Raw genomic sequence first — 26,681 nt, 5'->3', positions numbered from 1 at the left:
AACAGATTCCCCTGACTAAATAGAACTAGATCCTCTGGTTCTTTTAGGGAAAATATATTCAACTCCCCCATACCACGCAGGAAGCCAAATTATTTCTTTTTTTTTTTTTTTTTTTTTTGAGACGGAGTCTCGCTCTGTCGCCTGGGCTGGAGTGCAGTGGCCGGATCTCAGCTCATTGCAAGCTCCGCCTCCCGGGTTCACGCCATTCTCCTGCCTCAGCCTCCCGAGTAGCTGGGACTACAGGCGTCCACCACCTCGCCCGGCTAGTTTTTTTTTGGTATTTTTTAGTAGAGACGGGGTTTCACCATGTTAGCCAGGATGGTCTCGATCTCCTGACCTCGTGATCCGCCCGTCTCGGCCTCCCAAAAATTATTTCTTTGTAAAGAGGAATGGAAGAGCAGAAAGGAATGAGAAAACATTTGTCATGCTAGCCTCATTCTAACCTATTTGGGACCTTTTTATCTCTTGCTTATTATGTAGTCTATATAATACATAATTATATATTATGTATATATAATAATTTCTGGGACCTATTTATCTCTTGCTTATTATGTAGTCTATATAAAAGGTGCAGTCTCTAAAAGCTGTCCTACAGCTCTGGAGAATAGTGAAAAGTCGTATTCCATGGGCCTCACAGAGAGAACGATTGAAATCAGGTGTGGCTCCCCATGGCTGCTCAACCTTAGAAACTTGTAGAGTGTCCACGGTCGAGGAACTACCAAGGTAATTTTGCTCTGGATAGAGCTCAGAGAGGAGCTGTTCTTCACATGCTATTGATCACAGATGGAAATACATCTTCCTTAACTGGGTATGCTGCCCTTTAAAGTCTCCCACTTCAATGTAATGGGACAGATTGAATAATTTTCCATGTTAGTGGGTGGAAGTTTTTCCAATGCCACCCAGTTGCTCTTTTCTTCCAGAAAGCAAAATACAGATTTCCTTTGGGTGCAACAGACATCAAGAAATAAAAAATAGCTGTCTCACATGCAATGCAAAATGACATCCAAAGAAATCACACATGGCAGAAATAAGCTTCCTTTTGAAATATTTTGGCACCTGACACAAGAGCAAAAGAATTGCACAGACCACCTGAAAAAAAAATTTGTTATAAAAATATTAATTAAATAATATATTTCTTACAGGCTGTTCCTGAAAACATAGACTGAGGGCTGCCTATTGAAAAACAATACTTTGTGAAATCTATTTTAATATTTAACAACTAAGAAATAGCAATTAGACCTGTAAGAACAAATTGAATCTCACTTGAGTGCCTACATAATATAGAATCTGCTTTCTTTGCTATAGCCTAAGCAAATCAGGTGCAATGGACTTGGCCCATTATGAACACTTTATGGTACAGATAGTCAAATAGTCCCGAAGACTTTTTTTAAATCTCCTAAACAGGAAAAGATTCTCTTACATTCTAATTCAAGGGGGTTCTAACTCATTTTATTAGATATAAATTCCAATATAGAATTTCAAAGGACAAATAATTTTTATTTTGAAAGTCATTGGTTCCTTTTGAAAATTTCTTAATGCTTCTTCTAGAGATAATGAAATTCTCCTCCAAAATAAGTTAAAAGGTGATGCCTGGAGGTAGATTACGGAAAAGTGTATGCCTCATTCCTTGAAATGGTGCATTTTTATATGTCTGCAAATACTAAAGACCAGAGAGCTTAAGACCAGAGAACTGAACTTCATATAGTACACCTGTGTGAAATATTAATGAGACAAGTTCCCAACCTGCGTGTAACTCAGTGAAAGAGTTACCTAGGCAGAGAATTGGCTCAGGAACATCTAATATATTGGTTGAAATGTTAGAGGTGATGTTTGAAGTTTGTAGCCTGTCAGAGCAAGTAAGAATATGAGCTAGTTCACTTGCTGCAATACATTACATCTTTTTTTTCTGGATTTTTCTTGATAGCTGGACAACTAAAATAATTTTAGCAGATAAAGTTCTCTAAATTACAGACCTGATGTCATTGCGTGCTTCCTGGTCTTTCTTCTAAGGTGAGAGAACTCTTTGTTCTATGGATAATCTTACTGTAGGCAGAAAGCAAGTGGTGAACAAAATGTTCCAAATGCTTTCCTCATTCTTTAATTTTATGCTGATTCTAATACAGCCGGAGCCCTAGGTTTTCCTGTAACCCTTTTCTATGGATATCAATGTGAACTTAAAAATTAAACCTAGGAAGATATGACCTAATTTTGTAGGTCTCTGAAAAGAGGTATTTTGTCATATTTTAGGAGGTCAGGTATTTTGCCAATTTTTTATTTGATTTCATTAGACTTTTGTGCACATCAAGTACAAATGGCTTAACCCTAGAGGAAACACTAGGGACATAATGTCCCTCCAGTGTTCTTAATTTTTTATTCCAAAAACATTTATTGAGCTCTTACTATATGCCAGGAATGGGGTTAGGCTCCAGGGATACATAAAAAGGGCTGCGACAAAAATATAAACTAAATACCATGGCACAGAGGAGACAGCATAATTCTGCCTAAGAGAGACTGAAAACTTCACTAAAAAGATGACATTTGAGCTCTGAAATATGCACAGGAATTTTCCTGGTGGAAAAAAGAAAAAACAGGAAAAGAACTTCAAATTTAAGGAATAGCATATGCAAAAGCAGGAGGTCCTAAAACGGTCTAATGTAATCAAGAAGGGACAAGCTCTTCCAACCAGACATAGAATAGAATACATGATGGGAAATAAGCTGAAGCCAGCATAATTACAAGTGAATGTGAATTTATTCTCCAAACAGCAGCATTATGAATTCCTAAATCCACATTTTTAAGGTGATTCTATATATGGCTGGCTCTACCCTGCCTTACAACCTCACTTGGAATTGTAACAAATACATGCTCTGGAAAACTGCCAGTTGATTTGACAAAGAAAATTGATAGAACATACTTTCTTGAGCAGAGGGACTGTGGGTACCTTAATTAGAATGGAATGGGAAGCAAATCCTGGAAATGGTGTGAGAAAATAAAACAAATCCTATGTCTACAAAAAGATAAAATTATAGAGAAAATTCAGATAAAGGAAGAAACATTATAACCTGGGATACATTGGATGAACTAAGTTGAGACCATTAAGCGATGCACAAAACAGGATGGACACAATAGCAGGTATTTGAGAAAGAACTAAGAACATCAACAACCATTTTTCTTCTGTACTTGTGCCTAAATAAAAAAGCTATTGCGGCCGGGCGCGGTGGCTCACACCTGTAATCCCAGCACTTTGGGAGGCCGAGGCAGGCAGATCACCTGAGGTCGGGAGTTCAAGACCAGCCTGACCAACATGGACCTACTAAAAATACAAAATTAGCCAGGCATGGGGGCACATGCCTATAATTCCAGTTACTCGGGAGGCTGAGGCAGGAGAGTTGCTTGAATCTGGGAGGCGGAGGTTGTGGGAAGCCAAGATTATGCCACTGCACTCCAGCCTGGGCTACAGAGCAAGACTCCATCTAAAAAAAAAAAAAAAAAAAAAAGCTATTGGCAATGTTTTACTTCACTGTTTGGGGGGAATGTTATAAAACTTTTAATAGACTCCAAAGATTTTATTCTAAGACTTCCTGATCCATTCACTTAGTTTGGTTCAGTCCCTGGGTCATTTCTCTACAGATGAGAAATTCCATAATAAACGGGAAAACATGGGAGGCTTTTAAACAGACAAAAAGGGAGTAGTATGACCAGATTTGTTTCTTAAAAGATAAACACTGGTGACAATATAAAGAAAGGCCTAGAGTTTAGAGAACCACTACATTCTATGATGTATCATGAGTAAATGAAAACTGTCATGGCTTAGATGATGGTTTGTACAAAGAGTATAATAATAAATAAAAACCTAATAGCTGGACATTGCTGCTAGTTTTCCAACGAGAAAGGCAAGATGAGCTTGCAACAGCCAATGAGAGCTACTGTATTAGTGTGAACCATTTCTTTCACTGTATCTGCTGGTATATGGCATGGCTTATATGGTATGAGAGGACCTAGAGGAAGTCTGGTTAGTCTGGTCAGAAGACAGAGATTTGATCATGCAATCCTGCAGGAAGCATTTGGAGGGAAAACACAACAAAAGGCTACTTTTCATAGATAGTAAGATGACTTTCAAATAGTCCCAGAAATGTTGGTAGTGTTCTGGAATAAATAATTGTAGTCATAATAGAATATCATTTTAGAAAGTCATCATATGAGTGAAAAACATGAAACGCTTATATATTCTTTCATGAGTAGAGAACTTATTTGAGGAAACATCACCTTGGCTTGGCCATTAGATTTTCAGTTTCTTCTGTGACTAGTAATAATTAATCATTTTAACAAAAATCAAGATCATTAAGAAACTCGAAAGTCGTCTATTAAGATTTATGCCTTATATAATAGGTGTGCTTCTTAGATATTTCTTCAGCATCAACCATTTAAATCCAGTACTTTTAAATGTCCTAAAAGGGAACTATTTATTTAAAGATTTCCTGTGATAAATGTTGATAAAGGAAGGATCTTTTGGTAACATGAATAATTCTTCCATATTTATAGTTTAGTCACTTTGAATTTTCATATACTGAATTATGCTTTCTTAAAGGGAGTATATCCTGACTGGCAATGATTTTATGTTACAAAGTGCATATCTTATACTTATTTCAATTTTCAGTGCAAAATGAATGCAAACATTATTCCAATCACCTTTTTACCATAAATATGCCAAAATATCTTAGCCAATGAAAAACTCCCCATTGCTAAATACATGTTTTCATGAAAAACAAATTAGATGCATTTTCCTAAGGAAAAGAATTTAAATGCATTCTTTGAATCATGCTCTACAATCTTTTTCCAAAGCAGCTTATGCTGTATCTTACAAAGTCAATGTTTACCAGTATATTTATATAATTTTCTTTCTTTTGTTTTCCCTCCATTTGGCAGAACACAGAGTACTATATAGGCATGTGTCTGAATATTTAGCCATGCTATGCCAGGAGTCCACACAATGCTTAGGACTGTTTAGTTTAACAAAGAATGTGTGGCTTTTGCATGTTCTGGCACGTATGAGTGTCTCCAAACCTCTGCTAATGGCAGAACATACTTGTCACTTGAAATTTACAAATGTGCAATGAGTTTAAACAAACCACCACCAATCTTATACTTACTTCTCTATTAAAACTTGATGCAAAAAAGTGATGAGGATTGGAAGCATAAAAAAGTACATCAAGATGTAGGGAAACAAACTGTAAGGCCACCTCTTTGTAGTTACCTTTTGAATTTGCCCATGTTCTGCTTCTAGCAAGGAGATAACATGAAGCTCAAAATATGATTTACAACCTCCATATAAATCATTTACAAATGCTGGAACAACCGAATATGTAATAGTCAGCTGATCTGCCTATAGTTTATATCTAATTTGTGATCTTTGGGTTGGAATATTGTGCGGTTAAATTAGGTAAACATTTTAAAATTAGGGATTACTGACTTTAAACATAATAAACTATTTTTCCTTACATAAAGGAGAGCTAATGGGAAACTAATTTTTTGTCTGTGGATTTTTATGGATAAAAAGGAGAATTTATAATATTGAAGCAAGTGAAATGAACCATTCACTGGTGGAAGTAATATTATAAATGCCAAACAAGGCCGGGCGCGGTGGCTCAAGCCTGTAATCCCAGCACTTTGGGAGGCCGAGACGGGCGGATCACGAGGTCAGGAGATCGAGACCATCCTGGCTAAGACTGTGAAACCCCGTCTCTACTAAAAAATACAAAAAAACTAGCCGGTCGAGGTGGCGGGCGCCTGTAGTCCCAGCTACTGGGGAGGCTGAGGCAGGAAAATGGCGTAAACCCGGGAGGCGGAGCTTGCAGTGAGCTGAGATCCGGCCACTGCACTCCAGCCTGGGCGACAGAGCGAGACTCCGTCTCAAAAAAAAAAAAAAAAAAAAAAAAAATGCCAAACAAGCTATTTTACCTATATGCAAACTTTAGAGGAGCACTATAAATATTTTAGTTGTTGAAGTTATTACTATTATGCCACTGACTTATTGGACAACATTAATTATTATTCTGTGTTTTACATGGTGTTGTGATGTATCTTGTATTCTCCTGATCACCATTTGAACCTTCTATCTTTCTTTTGAGTATTATAACTTGCCAGTCTGGAGTCGCAGGGTCTCTAATACATATTCAAAGATTCCTCCCCCACCCACAGAGGGCAGTATTGTGAAGAGGAGGGGGAAAAAAAGCATGAATTCCGAAATCATACATATGGAAGTTGAGAATCTGAAAATTTTGTTTCTTTAATGGTATCCATGACTCAGTACCTCCTATAAGTGCTTTATGTACCATCACAGGTACCCAAAGACTTCTGACCTGGATTACTTTTCTTACTAAATTTATTTTTACAGATTATACCCACCCCACTTTCAAGACCCAAGTCCAAAAGTACACTTCCATGAAGTTTTCCTGATCCATGTCCCACCCAACCTTTCTACTACACAAACACTCACAGCAGGATGTGACTTTCTGTCTTTTGAAAACTTATAATAAGATTCTTTAAGTAACATCCTTCATGTGTATATATATATATATATACTTTAAGTTCTAGGGTACATGTGCACAACGTTCAGGTTTGTTACATATGTATACATGTGCCATGTTGGTGTGCTGCACCCATTAACTTGTCATTTACATTAGGGATAGCATTAGGAGATATACCTAAAGTAACATCCTTTTCTACAGGACTGGTCTATGATACAGATGTGAATTTCATTTTAAAATTGCCCTTTAAATAGTTAACTACATATCTGCCTGCCTTAAAATTTGTGTCCCCTGAAATACTTAGCACATTGCTTTGTAAATGCTGGTACTCATTTAATTATTAAATTGAACTGTATTATAATTTCCTAGACTGGTTGTCTTTACACTTTTAATCATATACTCTCAGTGACTGAAAATTTCAAGCTTCTATTCTCAACACATTTATTTATGTATAAATTTTACTTATACATATGCTTACTATATTATATTAATATGACATACACATATAAATATACAAAAATTATAAGTCTAAAGGATATTTTGAAGGTTTTATTATGCAAAATAAAAAATAGAAATGCTAAATTTTTCCCAAATCCACTCATCAAAGTTTAGAATTCTCTGTCTTAAGAATATAACGAGGTAAATACTGACTTCTCTTCTACATTACTACATATCTAGTGACTGAATAATTCATTGAAATATTATTCTGTATGTTTACTCTTCAATTTTACTACTGAGTTTAGAAAACAGAAAAAGGAAAAATCATTCTGAACCAGGAGCTCTTCCTGTTTTCTGTAAACTCTAAGTGCATTGAGAAGATGTAATCAGGTGCCATGGAGGAAGACATGAGAGCACAGGGGAGAGGAAAGGAGCAGGGAAAGGAGAAGACAAAGAGAGAGAGAGTACATTGGTAGATCCCTGGTGTAGAAAGAGTGAGAAAGGCAGCTGGTCTCAGGATTACTAAAGAACTGAATCTCATTCTCACTCTATCAGACAGCTGAGTTAGCAGGCTGTGGAAAGGGTGACTAAACCTGGCAAAGATCTTCCTAAAGCTCAAGTGATATCAAAGCAGAGAATTTTTGGATTTCACAAGACTACCCAGGGTTGGACCTGGGTATATTAGCAGTCTGATAACAGTCTGCCAGTTCTGGACACTAAATGGTACCCCCAGTACCGAAGGCTTTGATAGAAAAAAGGAGCCCTAATAATGATTGAGATGAAATCTGATGCCAGGCAGGCTGAATGCAATTGCAAAATCAAAATAAAGATGATTTAAAACAAGGATGTGATTATTCTTGCATACCTGAGTGTATGTACCCAGGTATTTATACCTACCACATGTTCTATCTTGCATCCACTACTTCTTTGCATAGCTGTTTTGGTGTCTCTTTGATGGCGCTTTTTGATTCTCCCATTTCTCATTGGTAACATTTAGAATAGTTCCTCGTACGTATTATGTTCTCAGTCAATATGTTTAAGAGATGAATTCATTTATTAGAAACTGTTATTCATTTTATAAATTATAGGTGTTTATATCTGATTTTGGTTTTATAATTAAACTCTTATTAATTCAGCTTTTTGATCACAACTACCAAACACCCAAAATCAAAGGTGTTGAAATTAAGAAGTGGCAACATTCCTAGCAAAAGTTAAAGTAAATTAGACGAAAATTGTAACATCAGAAATGTAAAATGATGGTGAAGGCCAACTCATGGTGACCATAAGTAGCAGGTGCTATCACACAAAGGCTAAATGCCAAGTGGTTAAAGTAATACTATGTAAGTGATTACCAAGGAAATAGAATTTTTTTTCATTATTACAAGGTAAGCTTTTTTTTCTGGCTAGAGAGGTTTTGATTTCCTATCCATGCTACCAAATGTGTTTGCTAGCAATAAGACTAAATGTATCTTTCAGTTTATCATTAAGTAAAATTGTCTTTCTAGGTGACATTATCACACAAAAGAAAACCCTACTATTTTAATAGGAAGTGAGGATGGTTACATTTTGCTTTGAAAATATCTAAAATAAGTTGATTATTGAATAATTATCTTCTATGTGAAGTTTTGCTCATTCACACAAGTAACTCCAATCTAACTCAGTAATTAAATCTTTCACTACAACTTGGATCTGAATCTACTCATTGTGTCCTTTCAATGCATTGTATAATATGTCAGTTTGCTCCAGAGTGCTTCACAAAATTACATCTTCCCATCTAGAATCTGGTTCTTTTGCTTCAGGGGACAACAGGTTCTAATGAAACATCTTAAGGAGTCTGATATGTTATATGTCTGATGAAACACAATTACGAGCTCCTGTTTCCACACTCCCACAGTCCTTCAACCCTGCTTACATATTTAATAGAAGTGAAATGGGGCAAGCCCACACCTTGTCTACATCTATTAAATTCTACTTAAGTTCCTGAACATCCTATAAGGTAGACACATCTTTTAGAAGTATCCTGTAGGAAAAATACATAGAAGGCATATATATGGAAAAGATAGATGCTAGTTACAAGAAAAATAGTAGTTAGAAAAGAATTATTGGATTACAGAGATTAGTAAAAATAATAGAAATGATAATCATCTCTTCCCCTTTCCTATCCTTCTGAAGGTGAGTTGCACTAGATCGGTGCCCTTCCTCTGCTGGCATTTCCCCCATCTTGTTTACCACATCTTACATTATTAAGGGGAAAGAGAGAAGCATGGAAGCATTCTCTCTAAGAGATCTTTGTAATCATTGGTCTCATACACATATATGCTGAGAATATTTGAATTGGTAGGAATTACAATTAATTTTTTATAATTAAGGCATAAGGAATTAACTAAACTAAGTCGCTCTTATAAGAAGCTTAATAACCCATAATCTTTTACTATGTCTTATAAGGAATGGGGTGATAATTTAATTTTATATTCTATTTATTAGATTAGCACATCATTTCAAGCCATGAAGTTGCACTGAATAACAAAAACATTCATTTTTTGAGACTTGGTTAGAAACTCAATATATGAAGGGCCTGTTTATTACTAATGTTTTCTAAAGCCATTCAGCCAATTACATTTTGTGGGAAAACAACTTCTCATGCCCTTAATAACCTTTTTATCTTCCATGGAGCTCAGTATATTTTACTCAGTAATATATTAACACTATATGTCTATGAATTCCAATAAAAAAATCTAAACAAATTTGGGAAAATTGGTCATGTTAAGGTTATATTAGGTCAAAAATAAGCCCCCAGAAGAGCACTGGACTCAAGCGAATAAAAACATTCCGTTCATGGACCACTTGAACATGTACTACAGAGGTCTGTAGCTTACAGAAAAAAATTTAATTTTTTTGCCTTGAAGGAACATGTTAAAACTAGCTCCAACCTGGTTGGTATGGGTATTGGGATTATGTTCCTGGCTAGATCCATGCTTAGTGACGTTAACCACCATGGTTAGTGGGGTTGTCACTGAGAAAGGCAACATATAAATCTGTTTCAAGGAGTTTAGTTATTTGAGCTTCTCATTTATAGGTTCACTGTGTTCGTAGATTCCTGGAGGAGTAGAACCTAACAGTCTACAAATAAGCTTGCATCAGATAATATGAACAAAAAAATGTAAATGATATGAAGAATTAAATAGTTTTAGATGTGAATTTTAAAAATTTGTATTACCTGAAATCTACCCCAAGAATTAAGCTGCGACCCAACATTGTTAGCCATTTACAGTGATTAAAACTACATTTCTCCCCTTATTTACTACCTGGAACTCTTGTAAACAGCAACTATATCTCTTTTAGAAGAGTATAAACAAACATATGTTAAAAAAACATGATATCTTATTCTCATTAAACATTCTAAAGGCATTTTGAGGAATATATAGGACACAACTTCTAGGGACTGTGGATTCTTGAAAGAATGCTTGCAATTTTCTAAGATTTCATATAGCAATAACACTTTTATATAAAACAAATACAGCATTATCAGAGAAAATGGTCAGCATGATGTCTTGGTAACTGCCTTCATGAGCTTACAAAGTTAAATAATATTTTAAATGCATAACTATGTGTAAAAAAAGGGTAGATGGCAAAAACTACAAATGACTTTGGGATCCTGGGTAGGGAGGTAAAAGAGAACTGGCACAGATAAAGGCTAAAGGAAAAGCAAAAATTTAATCTCAACCTAGAATAATTGGATAGAATTGAAATGGGTGAAAAAAAAAATGAAGAACACTCTCAATAAAAGGAAAGAGATCTTCACAATTCTTATTTAGTGGCTAGAAAAAAGTAAGAGGCTGAACAAGAAGCCCCAAAGTGTTTAGGAGGGGGTGAGGAAATTATATTTCCTCTACTGAAAACTACAAATTATTTTCTTCCAGGGAAGATGTGTGTCTTTTTATACTCTGCTTAGCAAGAAGGGAAGAGTAGATAAATTTCATTAAAAATAAATGTAAAAAGATGTGTCTATATCAAAGGCATAATCAAGCATGGATCCAAAACATATTTGCTCTCTTTGAAACAAACGTTGAAAATTTACTTGTATAGAAAGGTTAAAAGTTCTAGTCAACAGGTATCATTATGTGTGGAAGACAGCAGAGAAAACAGCAATACAAAATAACTAATATTTTTAAATGCCAGGAAAGATTAAAGATCTTTAAAAGTTATTTTCCAATAGATCTTCTACTTTCCTCTACAAACAATTCATTTTTCATTAATGTCTATATGGTTTGGATAAGACTTATGAAAGCCATCACTTAAAATTAAAATATAGATGTTTTTACATTTTGCTGACAAGGCATATATAGTGAATCAGTATCAGTTCTCTCTTTTAGTGTTTGGAGTAAATCCTTACATAAAATAAACGACCTTTAATTTTTATTACTTAAATGCTTACTGCATGGTTTAATTTTTAATGTGGACTCTTAGATGATGCCAAGTTTTATTAAGGTTGACACACCTCTACTAGAATTAACACAAATTAATATAAAAACCAATGAATCCCTTCTCTCAAATTCCCAATGTGAATAAGATGCAGCATCCCCTCACATCAAGAAATGAACAAAAACCATTCAATGAGAATGAGATACAAATAAGCATTTATAGGCTGTTAAAACAGACAGTGGGGGTCTAAAGGTTATAATTTTGTTACATTTTTAGTATAATGTAACATCAAAGCTTGGATAATTTATTTCTTTTTTTCTTTCCCTTTTTACTTACAATCTTTTAAACCAACAGCATTAATGATAAATGGTATGTGTCAAACTCTAGTAACTAAAAAATCCCATGCCTTTCTGCAACGGTCTCCTATATCCAATGTCATTTGGGTATATGTGAGGTACCTTGTACTCTTTGGACAGACTTTAAAAATATATATATGCCACATTAAAAGAAAGAGACAAAATTGATGTGATATGTATGTGATAAAATCTGACCAGAAAGACCCTCTCATTGCATTTATAATGGATTGGCTTTAAACTTGTATTTCTTTTCATGGTACATTTAAGGAAGTCTAACATCTATTCTCTCTCCCTGAACAATAAGCATTACCTATTTTACTTTTTGTAAGTGAATTACTTTGAGGATTTCAGTTGAGTACTTTACCTAAACCCCACAGATAGATGCCGTATAATTGTTGCCACATTCTTGATTATCATCAAGATACATTGCCGTGATAACTTGAAATCCTTGGCAAATTTAATGGACGTTTTATATAGTGCATCTTGGCTTGGAAATGTCAAGCAAAAAAAGTCAGAGCAACACAGTCTTTATAAGCTCTCCACTGAATGTGAAGGGCTGCCTAAGACACACAGCTCTGACTGCCGGGTTTCTAATCACAAAGCTAAATGACTCGGGTGTTATCAAACTTATTTCTTCCAGGTACTCAAGTACCAAAATGACAAATCATAGGGGTGGCTGTTAGCCTGAAGACACTTCTGTTCTATTATTTAAAGTCTGTTTTTTTTTAATGTCTGAGATTTCTATGTGGAAAAAATAATGAACTTTAAGAAATGTCACTTTTACTAACAGAAATTATGGCTTGAACACCTGAATATGAATATTAAATACAAAAAAGTACATTTAAATAATGTTAAGGTTGTGACACAAACTGACAAAAGCAGCAAAATTCAAAGTTAAGGATGACACTCCACCTTAACTCACCCTGTTAAGAGGGGGAAAAGGGCAGCAGAGTGTACAGCTGGGAACGCTATGTTGGCCTTCATTCTCTGTCGTCTGATTGTGTCAGATAGTGTTTTACCCTCCATAATATTTAATTGGTTTTTGGCATTTGATTCCCTCTCTTTTGCTTAAGAGAATTTTTGGTCCCCATTTATAAATGTCATTTGGAAACCTACACATATTAATACTATACTTTTGGGGATGACTCTTGAGAGGGATATCATTAGAGTTGGGGTGTGTGTGTGTGTGTGTGTATGTGTGTGTGTGTGTGTGTGTGTTTGAAGGGAGAGGGATACTTATCAAACAATGTGAGCATCTGGTATAAGAATAATAATAAAAACTAACAATTTTCAAGTGTTTGTGCCAAGCATTATTTTATGTGTTTACAGGTATTAATTTCTTCAAACTTCATTTTTTTTTTTTTTTTTTTTTTTTTTTGAGACGGAGTCTCGCTCTGTCGCCCAGGCTGGAGTGCAGTGGCTGGATCTCAGCTCACTGCAAGTTCCGCCTCCCGGGTTCCCGCCATTCTCCTGCCTCAGCCTCCCAAGTAGCTGGGACTACAGGCGCCCGCCTAAACTTCATTTTTAAAAAAATCTATAAGGAAGTTACCACTGTCATCCATATTATCATTATACTCATTTTACAGACGGGAAATTTGAGGCACAGTGACCTTGCCCAAGATCACAAAGTGAATAACTGCCAAAGTCAAGATTCAAATCTGGGCTCCAAACAATCAAGTTCTTAACCATGATGGCCAACAAAAATAAAAATGACCAGGAATGTCACCAAAATTGAGTCAGCACATCCTATTACAACAGCTAGTACATGGCTGTAGCCAATTAATATATTCTAGTATCAATCAAGCAGAAATTATACATTAAGCATCTATTATATATAAAGCATCAGAGTATGTGCTTTGGATAAACGGAAGGAAGCAAGAACTAACATTTATAAGAAATCTGATACATGCCAGACACTTCACTGAGTACCATGCATACATCTCACCTAATTGTTTCAAAATCACACCAATATTTGAACTAAAATTATAGTTTTGAAAATGAGTAAACTAAAGCTCAAAAAGATTCAATAACTTGACTAAGACCCTACACAATTCCGGGTGTTGCTCTATGCTATCTGTGCAAATTTTTTCAAGATACCTAACTTCTCTGATCCTTTTTTTTTTCACTTAATATACAGATAGGAAAACAAACCTCCTAGGGTTATTGTGGCTCAATCAATGTTGATTTTTCCAAAAGAAATCTATTGCCAATCTATAAAACAACAAATATTTGCTTGAAGCCAACAATGTGCCAACTACCTTTTTTGGGTATTGAACCATAGGCCGGGTGCGGTGGCTCAAGCCTGTTACCCCAGCACTTTGGGAGGCTGAGACAGGCAGATCACGAGATCAGGAGATCGAGACCATCCTGGCTAACATGGTGAAACCCCGTCTCTACTAAAAATACAAAAATTAGCCGGGTGCGGTGGCGGGCGCCTGTAGTCCCAGCTACTCCGGAGGCTGAGGCAGGAGAAGGGCGTGAACCTGGGAGGCGGAGCTAGCAGTGAGTAGAGATTGCCCCACTGCACTCCAGCCTGGGCGACAGAGTGAGACTCCGTTTCAAAAAAAAAAAAGAATAAATTAATGCTGGTCATAGTATATCATATAAAGTGTTGGTAAAAAATAGGTGATTAGTGGAACTTAGCTCTATGTTACTTCCACTTCTATTAATGTCTATCAAACAATACGGATGTGACATAAAAACATCCTATTATATTACTAAAAAGGATCCTGGAGATTATCTCAACCAAACTTCTTTGTATTGGTGCATAAACTGAATTTTTCCCACCATTATGTAGCCTGCCTGAACTAAACCACGGATTAATGCTAAGGTCTCTGAAGCCCAGTTGAACGCATTTCCACTTCACCATTCTTTACTTTATCATCAGTTGTAGACATTATCTTTGCTTTAGAAATGCTACATGGTCTCCTGATCATTTTCATCCAAAAAGTCATTGATGATAAAGTCATTGATAATTCAAAAGTCATTGATGATAATAATTTATTAGCTGGTAATTCTGTTTGCCACCATTCCAGATCCAGGTTCCAGCCTTTTCTGTCCTGTTTGTGCCAGTGGACTGACCCATGCAGACACAGGATGGGTGTGGAGGTCTCTGGTTCTGTGCCTCTCCTGCAGCAGCACTTTCACCCTCCATGTTTTCTCTCCTACTGAGTACCAGCACAGCTCCTGGCTCTGGGTTGTCCTGACCTCCAGAAACTTTATTTCCTCCCATGGCTTCTTCTGGCCTAAGAGTGATGGAGTCAATAGTATTATTTTTGACCCATACTCAGGGAACCTCATTGTAGATGAAACCCATATCCTGACACATTAAACTTAGACATGGCTATGTGACCAATTGGCCAATGAAGAGCAAAACAATCTATGTTACTTCTAAAGAGAAATTTTAAAGCCAACCTTTAGTATGTTCTTATTTTCTGCTGTCATAGCTAGCAATGTTCTTATAGAAGCTGCATCATCAGCCTGGGTCCTAGAGGGAAGACAGCAGGAGCAGAACCACAGCTGACCCACAATAACATGTTCAAAATGGAATATGAGCTGGAAATAAGTGTTTTTAATTCGTTTATTTGGAGTTTTCATTACCATTGCATAACTTACCTCAGTGGTTTTTAATTTTTAGCATCTACCAGAATGAACTAGAATGCTCACTAGTCCCACATGCAGAGTTTCTGACTCAGTGGGTCCAATGTAAGAACTGAGAATCTGCATTCCTGACAGATGATACTGATGCTGCTGGTCCAGGGGTCAGACTCTGAGAATCACTGTCCTAGTTGCTAGTGACTGATACAGTGGGATGATTTCATGCTATTAGTCTCATGTAGCCTCCATTGCCTGCTTTTGCTTCTTTAAAGCTGCCCACACCTCTCTACAGAATGATTTGTATTAGATTCTCTTCAGCTGAAACCATGCAGGTAGAAATTCTCCTTCATGCTAGGAACCCAACACCTTGAAATAAAGTTGTTCCTGACATTGTCCAAGAAGTATGAACATATGTTATTGCTTATGATCCACACAACCACCTTCAAAGTTTATAGGACAGATATAACTTAGTAAATGAGGAAACAGAGTTTCAGATAGAGTGAGACTGGTCTCTCTGGGTGGCTAATTTGCTTCAAATCTTAGAGTGAATTTAGGTGGCTCCTACTTCATATTTTTTTAAGATAACATGCTACAGAGAGTGTTGTAATATAACCTATGAGTTTTTGTGGGTGTGTTTCCTCTTAATAGTGCATTTCTAATTGCATTTTACTTTTAAAATGATAGAGATTAGCTTCAATTCCCAGAGGGAAAACATACTCTAAGCTTTCTGGGAAATGCACAAAATAACACATGTTCTTGGGACAAACTTAACTTGACCAATAGTGAACTCAGCAAAGAATGGCAAGGCACTTAGCCATAGGATTTAACCATACCTAAATTAGTTTTTGGTCCCTGATTACCACAAACTAGGCATCAGGAAAATGCAGGATGGTACTTGATATTGAATTAGAAATATTAATTATTAGTACAATAATCTTGAAGTCTTTCCATCAGGACCACTATATATGAATGCAATAAGTTATGGTCTTGAAAAAGAAATCTTGAAACAGTTCACTTTTATGAGAAAAAATGTGTATGTAAAGGTGGATAAGCTCACTGGATGTGCTTTATACTTTATTTTTATTCAAATTTATTTTTATTCAAGTTTCAATATGAAATACTCGGGCTTATTATTATGCAAGTGTATACATGTATTTAAAAAGATTTCCATTGCAGTGGAAGATAATCTAAATGTTAGTCAATAACAAATTATGATGCTTCCATTTAATGGATTGCACACTATATATTTAAATGAAAGAGTATATTGCAAAACAGCATGTACTACGTGAGTTCAGTTTCTCAAATGTGTATGTGTATAGAGAAGTGGGTACATACACGATTATACAATAAATATTTGGGAAAATATTCTAGTATATTTAGCAAAAGGTAAATAATGGTCATCTTAGGATGAGTAGTATAGATGGCATTCATTTTCTATATTATAGTTTCATATTTTCTGATTTTGCAAATTTCTGGAAAAAGCAGGTAAATTTCTGAATTTATGAGTTTTCTAAATTTTAGCAATAAATAGACTTTGCCTTTAGAATACCTATATGACTGATGAAATGTAATAGTGGTATTTCAAAAAAAAAATGAAAGAGGCAGATGTTACATGGAGCTAAAAGTAGACAAACAAGAATATATGGTGGTTCACAAGTTGAGAGAGTGGTCTAGAATAATAAAAACTTAAAAATAACAACAAATAGCATAAATAATTTTATATTATTAGGTTATTTTATGATAAAAATTCTTAACAAATGAGATATAGAAAGAACGTGCCTCAACATAAATAGAGACCATGCATGACAAACCCACAGTTAATAGCATACTCAGTGGTGGAAAACTGAAAGTTTTTTCTCTAAAATCAAGAGCAAGCAAGCATGCCCACTCTCACCACTTCTTTTCAATGTGTATTAATTTTTGAATATTTAGGAATTCTTTCACAGTGTGGCGATTTTGTAAAATACAAAAAAAAGTTAAGTAAAATTAAAATTAAGTTACTATTAGGATTGTGTTTTGTGTTTAGGAGTATACTTTTAATTAATATTTGTAAATGAATCTACCAGATTAAAATACATAATTATAGAATTTAGGCATTTACAGTGGAACAAATGTTCTTTCTGATAATATTAAAAAGAACATGTTGGGAAAAAAATTCTACCTGCATAATTGATAAACTAGAATTAGAAGAAAAGATTAGAAATATAGAGAATTACATCTCCAGAAAGCCAGAGGAAGAGGTGACTTGGAAATCTCTTGAACATTCCTCTTAGTTATTGACAAATTGTCAGATCAAAAATGAAAAAGTAAAATCAAAAGATTTGAGTCAATATGTAAAAATCTGTCTTTTTCTTAGAGTTTAGGTTTACTGCTTTACCTAAGGAAGGCCAAAGCTGCCATTGCTCAATCAGTGAAAGAGGTAGGAAGTATCAGTCAGGGAACAAAAAGCAAGGAGCAGAGAGCTTCTAAACAAGACTCTGAGCTTTCTGTTTTTTGCTGTGTGGTAAGTTCCCTTCCAGGGTGCTGAATGGAAGCAACTGGCTTGCTTGTGCGGAAGGACTGTCAGTAGTAGACACAGCTGTGCAGGTCTGGCACAGAGTGGTTCGGTTTGGTTTGGTTTTCTGTTTGCCAGCTCTCTAACTTCTCTCACCCCACAGCTGTTGCTCAGAGTCCTCTAACCCTCCTCAGAGAACACGAGAACTAAGCCTGGAGGCTGCCTCTACCACCCTTACCCCCAAGGGTAACCTGCCATCACAGATAGTAAGATTATTTTCTCTTTGCTGTTTTGAAACAATGTTTGGAAAAAATTTGAGAAAGCGTACATAGTAAGAAAACTTTGATCTCCACTTATATGAAACCCATGTCTACTGCTGCCTTTTGAAATCTTGGCTTTCATTATGATTCATACAAGCTAATGCAATGTTGGAGGAAATATCTTCACCACATCTCAAGAAGGAAGAATGTTGGTTTCAGAGCCCTACAGCATTTATCTAGATGTCAGGTATTGGCATGAGATTAAAAAGCACAGCTCAAAACAAACAATGAATACCAAAATAATTTTTAACTACACAAAGACTTAATTTGTGAAAAAATTCCTATCTCTAGGATTTGACTAAATAGAAAACAACAAAACACCTGAGTTAAAGCTAGATTTTTCTATCTTGTAAACCATTCAATTTGTTCATCAATGATAATAATAAAATATCTAGGTTGGTGAATATTTTTCATCAAATGAGTGGGAAATATTTTTCTTTGATTATTTTATCCACTCATTCATTTGGTTTACAAATATTTGTTGACTACCTGCTATGTGTCAGCAAGGTTCTAGGTACTCAAGACACAATAATAATCAGAAGGTACCAAAACCTAAACAAACAAACAAACATACAAAAACCCTTGACCTCACTGAATTTAAATTCCAGCATGGGAGAAATATCATAAACAATGGACATAATAAATAAATAAACTATCAGGATTTTAGAAAATGATACATGCTATGAACCAAAATAAAGTGAGATATAGATTAGAAGTTCTTGGGGGATTAGCAATTTGAATAGTTGGTGAAGGCAGGACTTACTGAGGAACTGATAATTTGATCAATGACTTTAAAGAGGTGAGGAAGTTAGCCATGTGCTATTTTTTCCCATAAATTATTTGGGTACAAGTAGTATTTGATTACATGAGTAAATTTTTTAGTGGTGATTTGTGAGATCCTGGTACACCCATCACCCAAGCAGAATACAGTGCACCATATTTGTTGTCTTTTATCCCTCACCTCCCTTCCACTCTTCCCTACAAGTCCCCAGAGTCCCATTGTATCGTTCTTACGCCTTTGCTTCCTCATAGCTTAGCTCCCACATATCAGTGAGAACATATAATGTTTGGTTTTCCATTCCTGAGTTACTTCACTTAGAATGATAGTGTCCAATCTCATCCAGGTCATTGCAAATGCTGTTAATTCATTCTTTTTTTAAGGCTGAATAGTATCTCATCGTATATATGTATGTGTGTGTGTGTATATATGTGTGTATATATATGTATATATATTTATGTGTGTGTGTATGTGTGTGTGTGTGTGTATATGTACACCACAGTTTCTTTATCTACTCATGGATTGATGGGCATTTGAGTTGGTTCCACGATTTTGCAATTGTGAATTGTGCTGCTATAAACATACCTGTGCAAGTATCTTTTTTGAATAATGACTTATTTTCCTCTGAGAAGATACCCAGTAGTGGGATTGCTGGATCAAATGGTAGTTCTACTTTTAGTTCTATAAGGAATCTCCACACTGTTTTCCATAGTGGCTGTACTAGTTTACATTCCCACCAGCAGTATAGAAGTGTTCCCTGATTGCTGCATCCATGCCAACATCTACTGTTTTTCTGATTCTTTGATTATTGTCATTCTTGCAAGAGTAAGGTGGTATCGCATTGTGGTTTTTATTTTCATTTCCCTGATCGTTAGTGATGTTGAGCATTTTTTCATATGTTTGTTAGCCATTTGTATATCTTCTTTTGAGAACTGTCTATTCATGACCTATTTCTCTGTGTTTTTATTGCAATTACTTTTGGGGTTTTGGTCATGAAATCCTTGTCTAAGCCAATGTTTAGAAGGGGTTTTCCAATATTATCTTCTATAATTGTATAGTTTCAGGTTCTAGAGTTTTTATAGTTTAGGTTTAAGCCCTTAATCTATCTTGAGTTGATTTTTGTATAAGGTGAGAGATGAGGATTCAGTTTCATTCTCCTACATGTGGCTAGCCAACAGCACCATTTGTTGAAAAGGATGTCCTTTTGCCACTTTATGCTTCTGTTGGCTTTGTTGAAGATCAGTTGGCTATAAGTATTTGGGTTTATTTCTGGGTTCTCTATTCTATTCCACTGGTCTATGTGCCTATTTTTATACCAGTACCACGCTGTTTGGGCGACTATGGCCTTGCAGTATAGTTTGAAATCAGTTAGTGTGATGCTTCCAGTATTGCATTTTTTGCTTAGTCTTGCTTTGGCTATGTGGGCTCTTTTATGGTTCCATATGAATTTTAGAATTGTTTTTTCTAACTCTGTGTATTTTGATGGGTCTCATGTTGAACATATAGTTTGCTTTTGGCAGTATGGTCATTTTCACCATATTGATTTTACCCATCCATGAGCATGGGATGTGTTTCCATTTGCTTGTGTCATCTATGATTTCTTTCAGCAGTGTTTTGTAGTTTTCCTTGTAGAGGTCTTTTGATTCCTTTGTTAGGTATATTCCTAAGTTTGTGTTTTTTTTTTTTTCTCAGCTATTGTAAAAGGGGTTGAGTTCTTGATTTGATACTCTGCTTGGTCACCACTGGTGTGCAGAAGAGCTACTAATTTGTGTACATTAATCTTGTATCTGGAAACTGCTGAATTCTTTTATCAGTTCTAGGAACTTTCTGTAGGAGTCTTTAAGGTTTTCAAGGTAAACAATGATATCATCAGCAAACAGGGACAGTTTGACTTCCTCTTTACTGATTTGGATGCCCTTTATTTCTGTCTCTTGTCTGGTTGCTCTGGCTAGGATGTTCAGTACTATGTTGAAGAGAAGTGGTGAGAGTGGGCATGCTTGTCTTGTTCCTGTTCTCAGAGAGAATGTTTTTAACTTTTCCCTATTCAGTATAATGTTGGCTATGGGTTTGTCATAGATGGCTTTTATTACATTAAGGTATGTCCCTTGTATGCCAATTTTGCTGAAAGTTTTCATCATAAAGGGACGTTGGATTTTGTCAAATGTTTTTTCTGTATCTATTGAGTTGATCATGTGATTTTTGTTTTTAATTATGTTTATGTGGTGTATCACATTTATTGACTTGCATATGTTAAACCATCCCTGCATCCCTGGTATGAAACTCATTTGATTATGGTGGATTATCTTTTTGATATGTTGTTTGATTTGGTTAGCTAGTATTTTGTTAAGAATTTTAGCATCTATGTTCATCAGGGATATTGGTCTGTAGTTTTCTTTCTTGGTTGTGTCCTTTCCTGGTTTTGTTACTAGGGTGATGCTGGCTTCATAGAACGAATTAGGGAGGGTTCCTTCCTTCTCTGTCTTGTGGAATAGTGTCGAAAGGATTGATACCAATTCTTTGAATATCTGGTAATATTCTGCTGTGAATCCATCTAGTCCTGGACTTTTTTTTTGTTGGTAATTTTTTACTTACTATTTCAATCTTGCTGCTTGTTATTAGTCTGTTCAGGGTATCCAATTATTCCTGATTTAAGCTAGGAGGGTTGTATTTTTCCAGAAATTTATCCATCTTTCTAACTTTTCTAGTTTGTGTGTGTAAAGACCTTCATAGTAAGTAACCTTGAATGATCTTTTATATTTCAGTGGTATCAGTTGTAATATCTCCTGTTTCATTTCTCAGTGAGGTTATTTGGATTTCTCTCTTCTTTTCTTAGCTACTCTTGCTAAATGTCTATCAATTTTATTTATGTTTTCAAAGAACCAGCTTGTTGTTTCATTTGTCTTTTGTATTTTTTTTGTTTGTTTGTTTCAATTTTGTTTAGTTCTGCTCTGATCTTGGTTATTTCCTTTCTTCTGCTGGGTTTGGGTCTGGTTTGTTCTTGTTTCTCTAGTTCTTTGAGGTGTAACCTTAGATTGTCTGTTTGTGCTCTTTCAGACTTTTTAATGTAGATGTTTAAGGCTATGAACTTTCCTCTTAGCACTGCCTTGGCTGTATCCCAGAGGTTTTGATAGATTGTGTCATTATTGTCATTCAGTTTGAAGAATTTTTAATTTCCATCTTGATTTCGTTTTTGACCCAATGCTCATTCAGGAACAGGTTATTTAGTTTCCATGTATTACCATGGTTTTGAAGGTTCCTTTTGGAGTTGATTTCCAGTTTTATTCCACTATGGTCTGCGAAAGTGCTTGATATAATTTCAATTTTCTTAAATTTATTAAGGTATATTTTATGCCTATTATATGGTCTATCTTGGAGAAAGTTCCATGTGCTGTTGAATAAAATGTGTATTCTGCCTTTGTTGAGTGAAATGTTCTGTATATATCTATTAAGCCCATTTGTTCCAGGGTATAGTTTAAATCCATTGTTTCTTTGCTGACTTTCTGTCTTGATGACCTGGCTAGTGCTGTCAGTGGAGTCCCCCACTATTATTGTGTTGCTGTCTATCTCATTTCTTAGGTCTATTAGTAATTGATTTATAAATTTGGGAGCTCCAGTGTTAAGTGCATATATGTTAAAGATTGTGATTTTTTCTTTTGGACAAGGTCTTTTACCATTATGTAATGTCCCTCTTTATCTGTTTTAACTGCTGTTGCTTTAAAATGTGTTTTGTCTGATATAAAAATAACTACCCCTGCTCGCTTTTGGTGTCCATTTGCATGAAATGCCTTTTTCCACCACTTTAAGTTTATGTGAGTCCTTATGTGTTAGGTGAGTCTTCCAAAGGCAGCAGATAGTAGGTTGGTGAGTTCTTATCCATTCTGTGGTTCTGTATCTTTTAAGTGGCACATTTAGACCATTTACATTCAATGTTAGTATGGAAATGTGAGGTGCCATTGGATTCATTGTGCTCTTTGTTGCCTATTTACTTTTTTTGTTGTTGTTGTCTTATTTTGTTTTTTAACATGTATTTTTGTTTTATAGGTCCTGTGATTTGTGCTTTAAAGAGGTTCTGTTGTGATGTGTTTTCAGGATTTGTTTCAAGATTTAGAGCTCCTTTTAGCAGTTCTTGTAGTGGTGGCTGGGTAATGGTGAATTCTCACAGCATTTGTTTGTCTGAAAACGACTGTATCTTTCCTTCATATATGATACTTAGTTTCTCTGGATACAAAATTCTTGGCTGATAATTGTTTTGTTTGAGGAGGATGAAGATAGGGCCCCAATCTCTTCTAGCTTATAGAGTTTCTGCTGAGAAATCTGCTATTAATCTGAGATATTTTCCTCTATAGGTTACCTGGTGCTTCTCTCTCACAGCTCTTAAGATTCTTTTTCCTTTCTCTTAACTTTGGATAGCCTGAAGACAAATGCCTAAGTGAAGATCTTTTTTGCGATGGATTTTCCAGGTGTCCTTTGTGCTTCTTGTATTTGGATGTCTAGGTCTCTAGCAAGGCTGGGGAACTTTTCCTCAATTATTCCCTGGAATATGTTTTCCAAGCTTTTAGAATCCTCTGCTTCCTCAGGAACACCAATTATTCTTAGGGTTGGTCGTTTAACATAATCCCAGACTTCTTGGAGGTCTTGTTCCTATGTTCTTATTCTTTTTTCTATGTCTTTGTTGGATTCAGTTAATTTGAAGACCTTATCTTTGGGCTCTGAATTTCTTTCTTCTACTTGTTCTACTACTGAGACTTTCCAGAGCATTTCACATTTCTAAAAGTGTGTCCAGAGGTCCAGAGTTTCCTGAATTTTGGATTGTTTTTTTCTTTAAGCTATTTATTTCTTTGACTATTTCTCCCTTCGCTTCTTGTTTCATTTATTGAATTTCCTTGCACTGGGCTTCTCCTTTCTCTGGTCCCTCTCTGATTAGCTTAATAATTAACCTCCTGAATTCTTTTTCAGGTAAATCAGGGATTGCTTCTTGGTTTGGATCCATTGGTGGTGAACTAGTGTGATTTTGGGGGGAGTGTTGATGAGCCTTGTTTTGTCATATTACCAGCATTGGTTTCCTGGTTTCTTCTTATTTGGGTAGTCTATGTCAGAGGGAAGGTCTAGGGCTGAAGGTTGTTGTTCAGATTTTTTTTGTCCCACAGGGTGTTCCCTTGATGTACTACTCTCCCCCTTTTTCTCTGGATGTGGCTTCCTGTGAGCCAAACTGCAGCGATTGTTTCTCTTCTGGATCTAGCACCCAGCAAATCTACCTGGCTCTGGGCTGTTACTGGGTGTTGTCTACAGAGTCCTGTGATATGAACCATCTATGGGTCTCTCAGCTGTGGATATCAGCACCTGTTCCTGTGAAGGTGGTGGAGGGTGCGACAGACTCCATGAAGGTTCTTAGCTCTGGTGGTTTAATGCTCTATTTTTGTGCAGGTTGGCCTTCTGCCAGGAGGTGGTGCTTTCCAGAAAGCATCAGCTGTAGTAGTGTGGAGAGGGACTGGTGGTGGGCAGGGCCCTAGAAATCCCAAGATTATATGTCCTTTGTCTTCTGCTAGCAGTGTAGGTAGGGAAGGACCATCAGGTGGGGGCAGGGCTAGGCGTGTCTGAGCGCAGATTCTCCTTGGGCAGGTCTTACTGGTACTGCTGAGGGGGATAAGGGTGAGATTCCCAGGTCACTGGAGTTGTATACCTAGGAGGATTATGGCTGTCTCTGCTGAGTCATGCAGGTTGTAAGGGAAATGGAGGAAAGCCGGCAGTCACAGGCATCACCCAGCTCCCACGCAAACCGAAGGGCCGGTCTCACTCCCACTGTGTCCCCTGCAACAGCCCCAAGTCTGTTTCCAGACAGAGGGCGAGTCAGGCTTGAAAACTTGCCCAAGGCTTTCCACCTCCCAACTGTGAAAGAAAAGGGCTTTAGTTCCTCCCCCGCCTGTGAAGTCTGCAAGCCGGATTCACACCCTCCCCCAGTACTGGCCAGGAGGCTTCTCGCCCGCTCAAATTGTTATAAAGTTCAGCTAGGGAAGAGTTTCTCTCCGTGGAGTTTTACCCCCTGCTCCACTGGCCTCCCTCCTGATGGATCCCTATGGTGTCAGGCAGGAATGGACTGCATGGGGATTCAGCGAGCTCCCAGGGCCTCCCTGCTGCCTCCCCCACCCCTGTATTTCGCTCAGCTCAGCTCTCTAACTTGACTCAGCTCCAAGTAAAGTTGGGAACTTCTCTGGCAAACAGACCTTCAGCTTCTCCGGTCGAGGGGTGTGTTCTGAAGAGGAGGGTCTCCCTTTTCCACTTCCGCAATTGGATCACTCAGAGTATTTGGAGTGTCTACCAGGTCCTGCAAGAGCAGTCTGCTTCTTTCAGAGGGTCTGTGGTCCTCTCAGAATCGCTGGTTTGTTCTTGCAGTCGATCTGGAGCTAAAATTCACAATGCAAGCCTCTGCATGCTGCTTTGTCTGGAGCTGCAATCTAGACCTGCCTCCTCTCCATCATGATCCTGAGATTAACTCCATATGCTATTTTAGAAGATATTTTATTCAGAGATAATAGGAGTCAGGGAGGCCAGTGTAAATAAAGATGAGTAAGAGGATGAGAGGTAGGAGTTGAGAAGGAATGACAGTCAGGTTATGTGAGCCTTTGTTGAACACGTTGAGACATGGTCCTTTTTTTCTGAAATGGGAGCAATGTGAAGGTTGTTTTGTAAGGGTCCTTTAGCTGTAAAATTCCTTGTGACCTGGAATATCAGCAGAAACATGGAGACCAGTTATGAGGCTTTTGCAGTAATTTGGATGAGATCATGGGTACCCTGCCACCAGGATAAAGGTAACTTAAAATGTTTTTTGCTGAATGAAAAATTTTTGGTCAAATTTTTAAGTCAGCATTATGAAAAGACTATAATTATAAAAAAAGATTGTCAGTTAAAATTCCTACCATGGAAGTCCTCAGAAAAGGGCAAGTTGGAGATGTAGGCCAAGTTGTCAACTGCACATGCATCCTGGTATTGGGGTTCTGAAATGTTTTATCTTCCTCCAACTGTCCCTCTAATAGTTTGTCACGGTGACATGGTGACCTTACACAGTCATTATAAATATGCTCAGTACCTGGGAGGGAAGATAGGAGCTTACTAACAATTTAGATCGTATGAGTACACTGGATACCATTTTAAATTGTGTAGTCAGGGCCTTCTAAATCAGAAACTGGAGAAAAAGTTATTGCAAACCTAACTATTTTGGTTATGAGGAGGCAAATATAATAAAAGGAAATCTCTACCTGGCTCATTTGCTATGGCTGTCCATGTACACCACAGAGTTTCTGCCATGGGGAGCATCTGTAACTGGTACTAAACACAGGAAGTTAGGGTGGGAGAGAGGTCTGAATCAAGATAAAGAGGGTACTGCAGCCCCACATTTCTCAGTCTGTTTCATAAAATAGAAATTGTTAGAGAAATAAACAGTCATTTCCAACAAAAGAGTCCTGGGAAATGATGCCTTCAACAAATTTAAATAAGTTTGTTTCCATCAAAACTTCTCAGAGCCTTTAATATGTTAATTTTCATCATAAAAATTCAAGAGTTTAATATTAATATAATATGCTCAATTTCTCAATGCTATTTGACAGTGTTACTCTGCAGTAAATTCTTTTCATTCTTCTTTGTATCTTTCACCGTCCTAGCACCTAGCATAGTGCTTTGAGTAGAAAATAAGAGAGTAAATAGATCCATCTTCCTAATTCTACAATTAACTTATTTTCTAATGAAGACTCCAAA

At 36.5% G+C, this 26,681-nt stretch overlaps 1 pseudogene; it reads right to left on the bottom strand.

Annotated features, from left to right (window-relative positions):
- LOC117094210 overlaps window positions 1-9,961 on the bottom strand; it is a 36,272-nt pseudogene extending 26,311 nt beyond the window's left edge.
- Between the last annotated feature and the right edge of the window lie 16,720 nt (window positions 9,962-26,681).

Source organism: Trachypithecus francoisi, unplaced genomic scaffold, assembly GCF_009764315.1.
Source record: "Trachypithecus francoisi isolate TF-2019V2 unplaced genomic scaffold, Tfra_2.0 Lachesis_group13, whole genome shotgun sequence".
NCBI classification, from domain to species: Eukaryota; Metazoa; Chordata; class Mammalia; order Primates; family Cercopithecidae; genus Trachypithecus; species Trachypithecus francoisi.
Note: the sequence above shows the minus strand (reverse complement) of the source record. Positions and strands in the feature narration are given on the sequence as shown.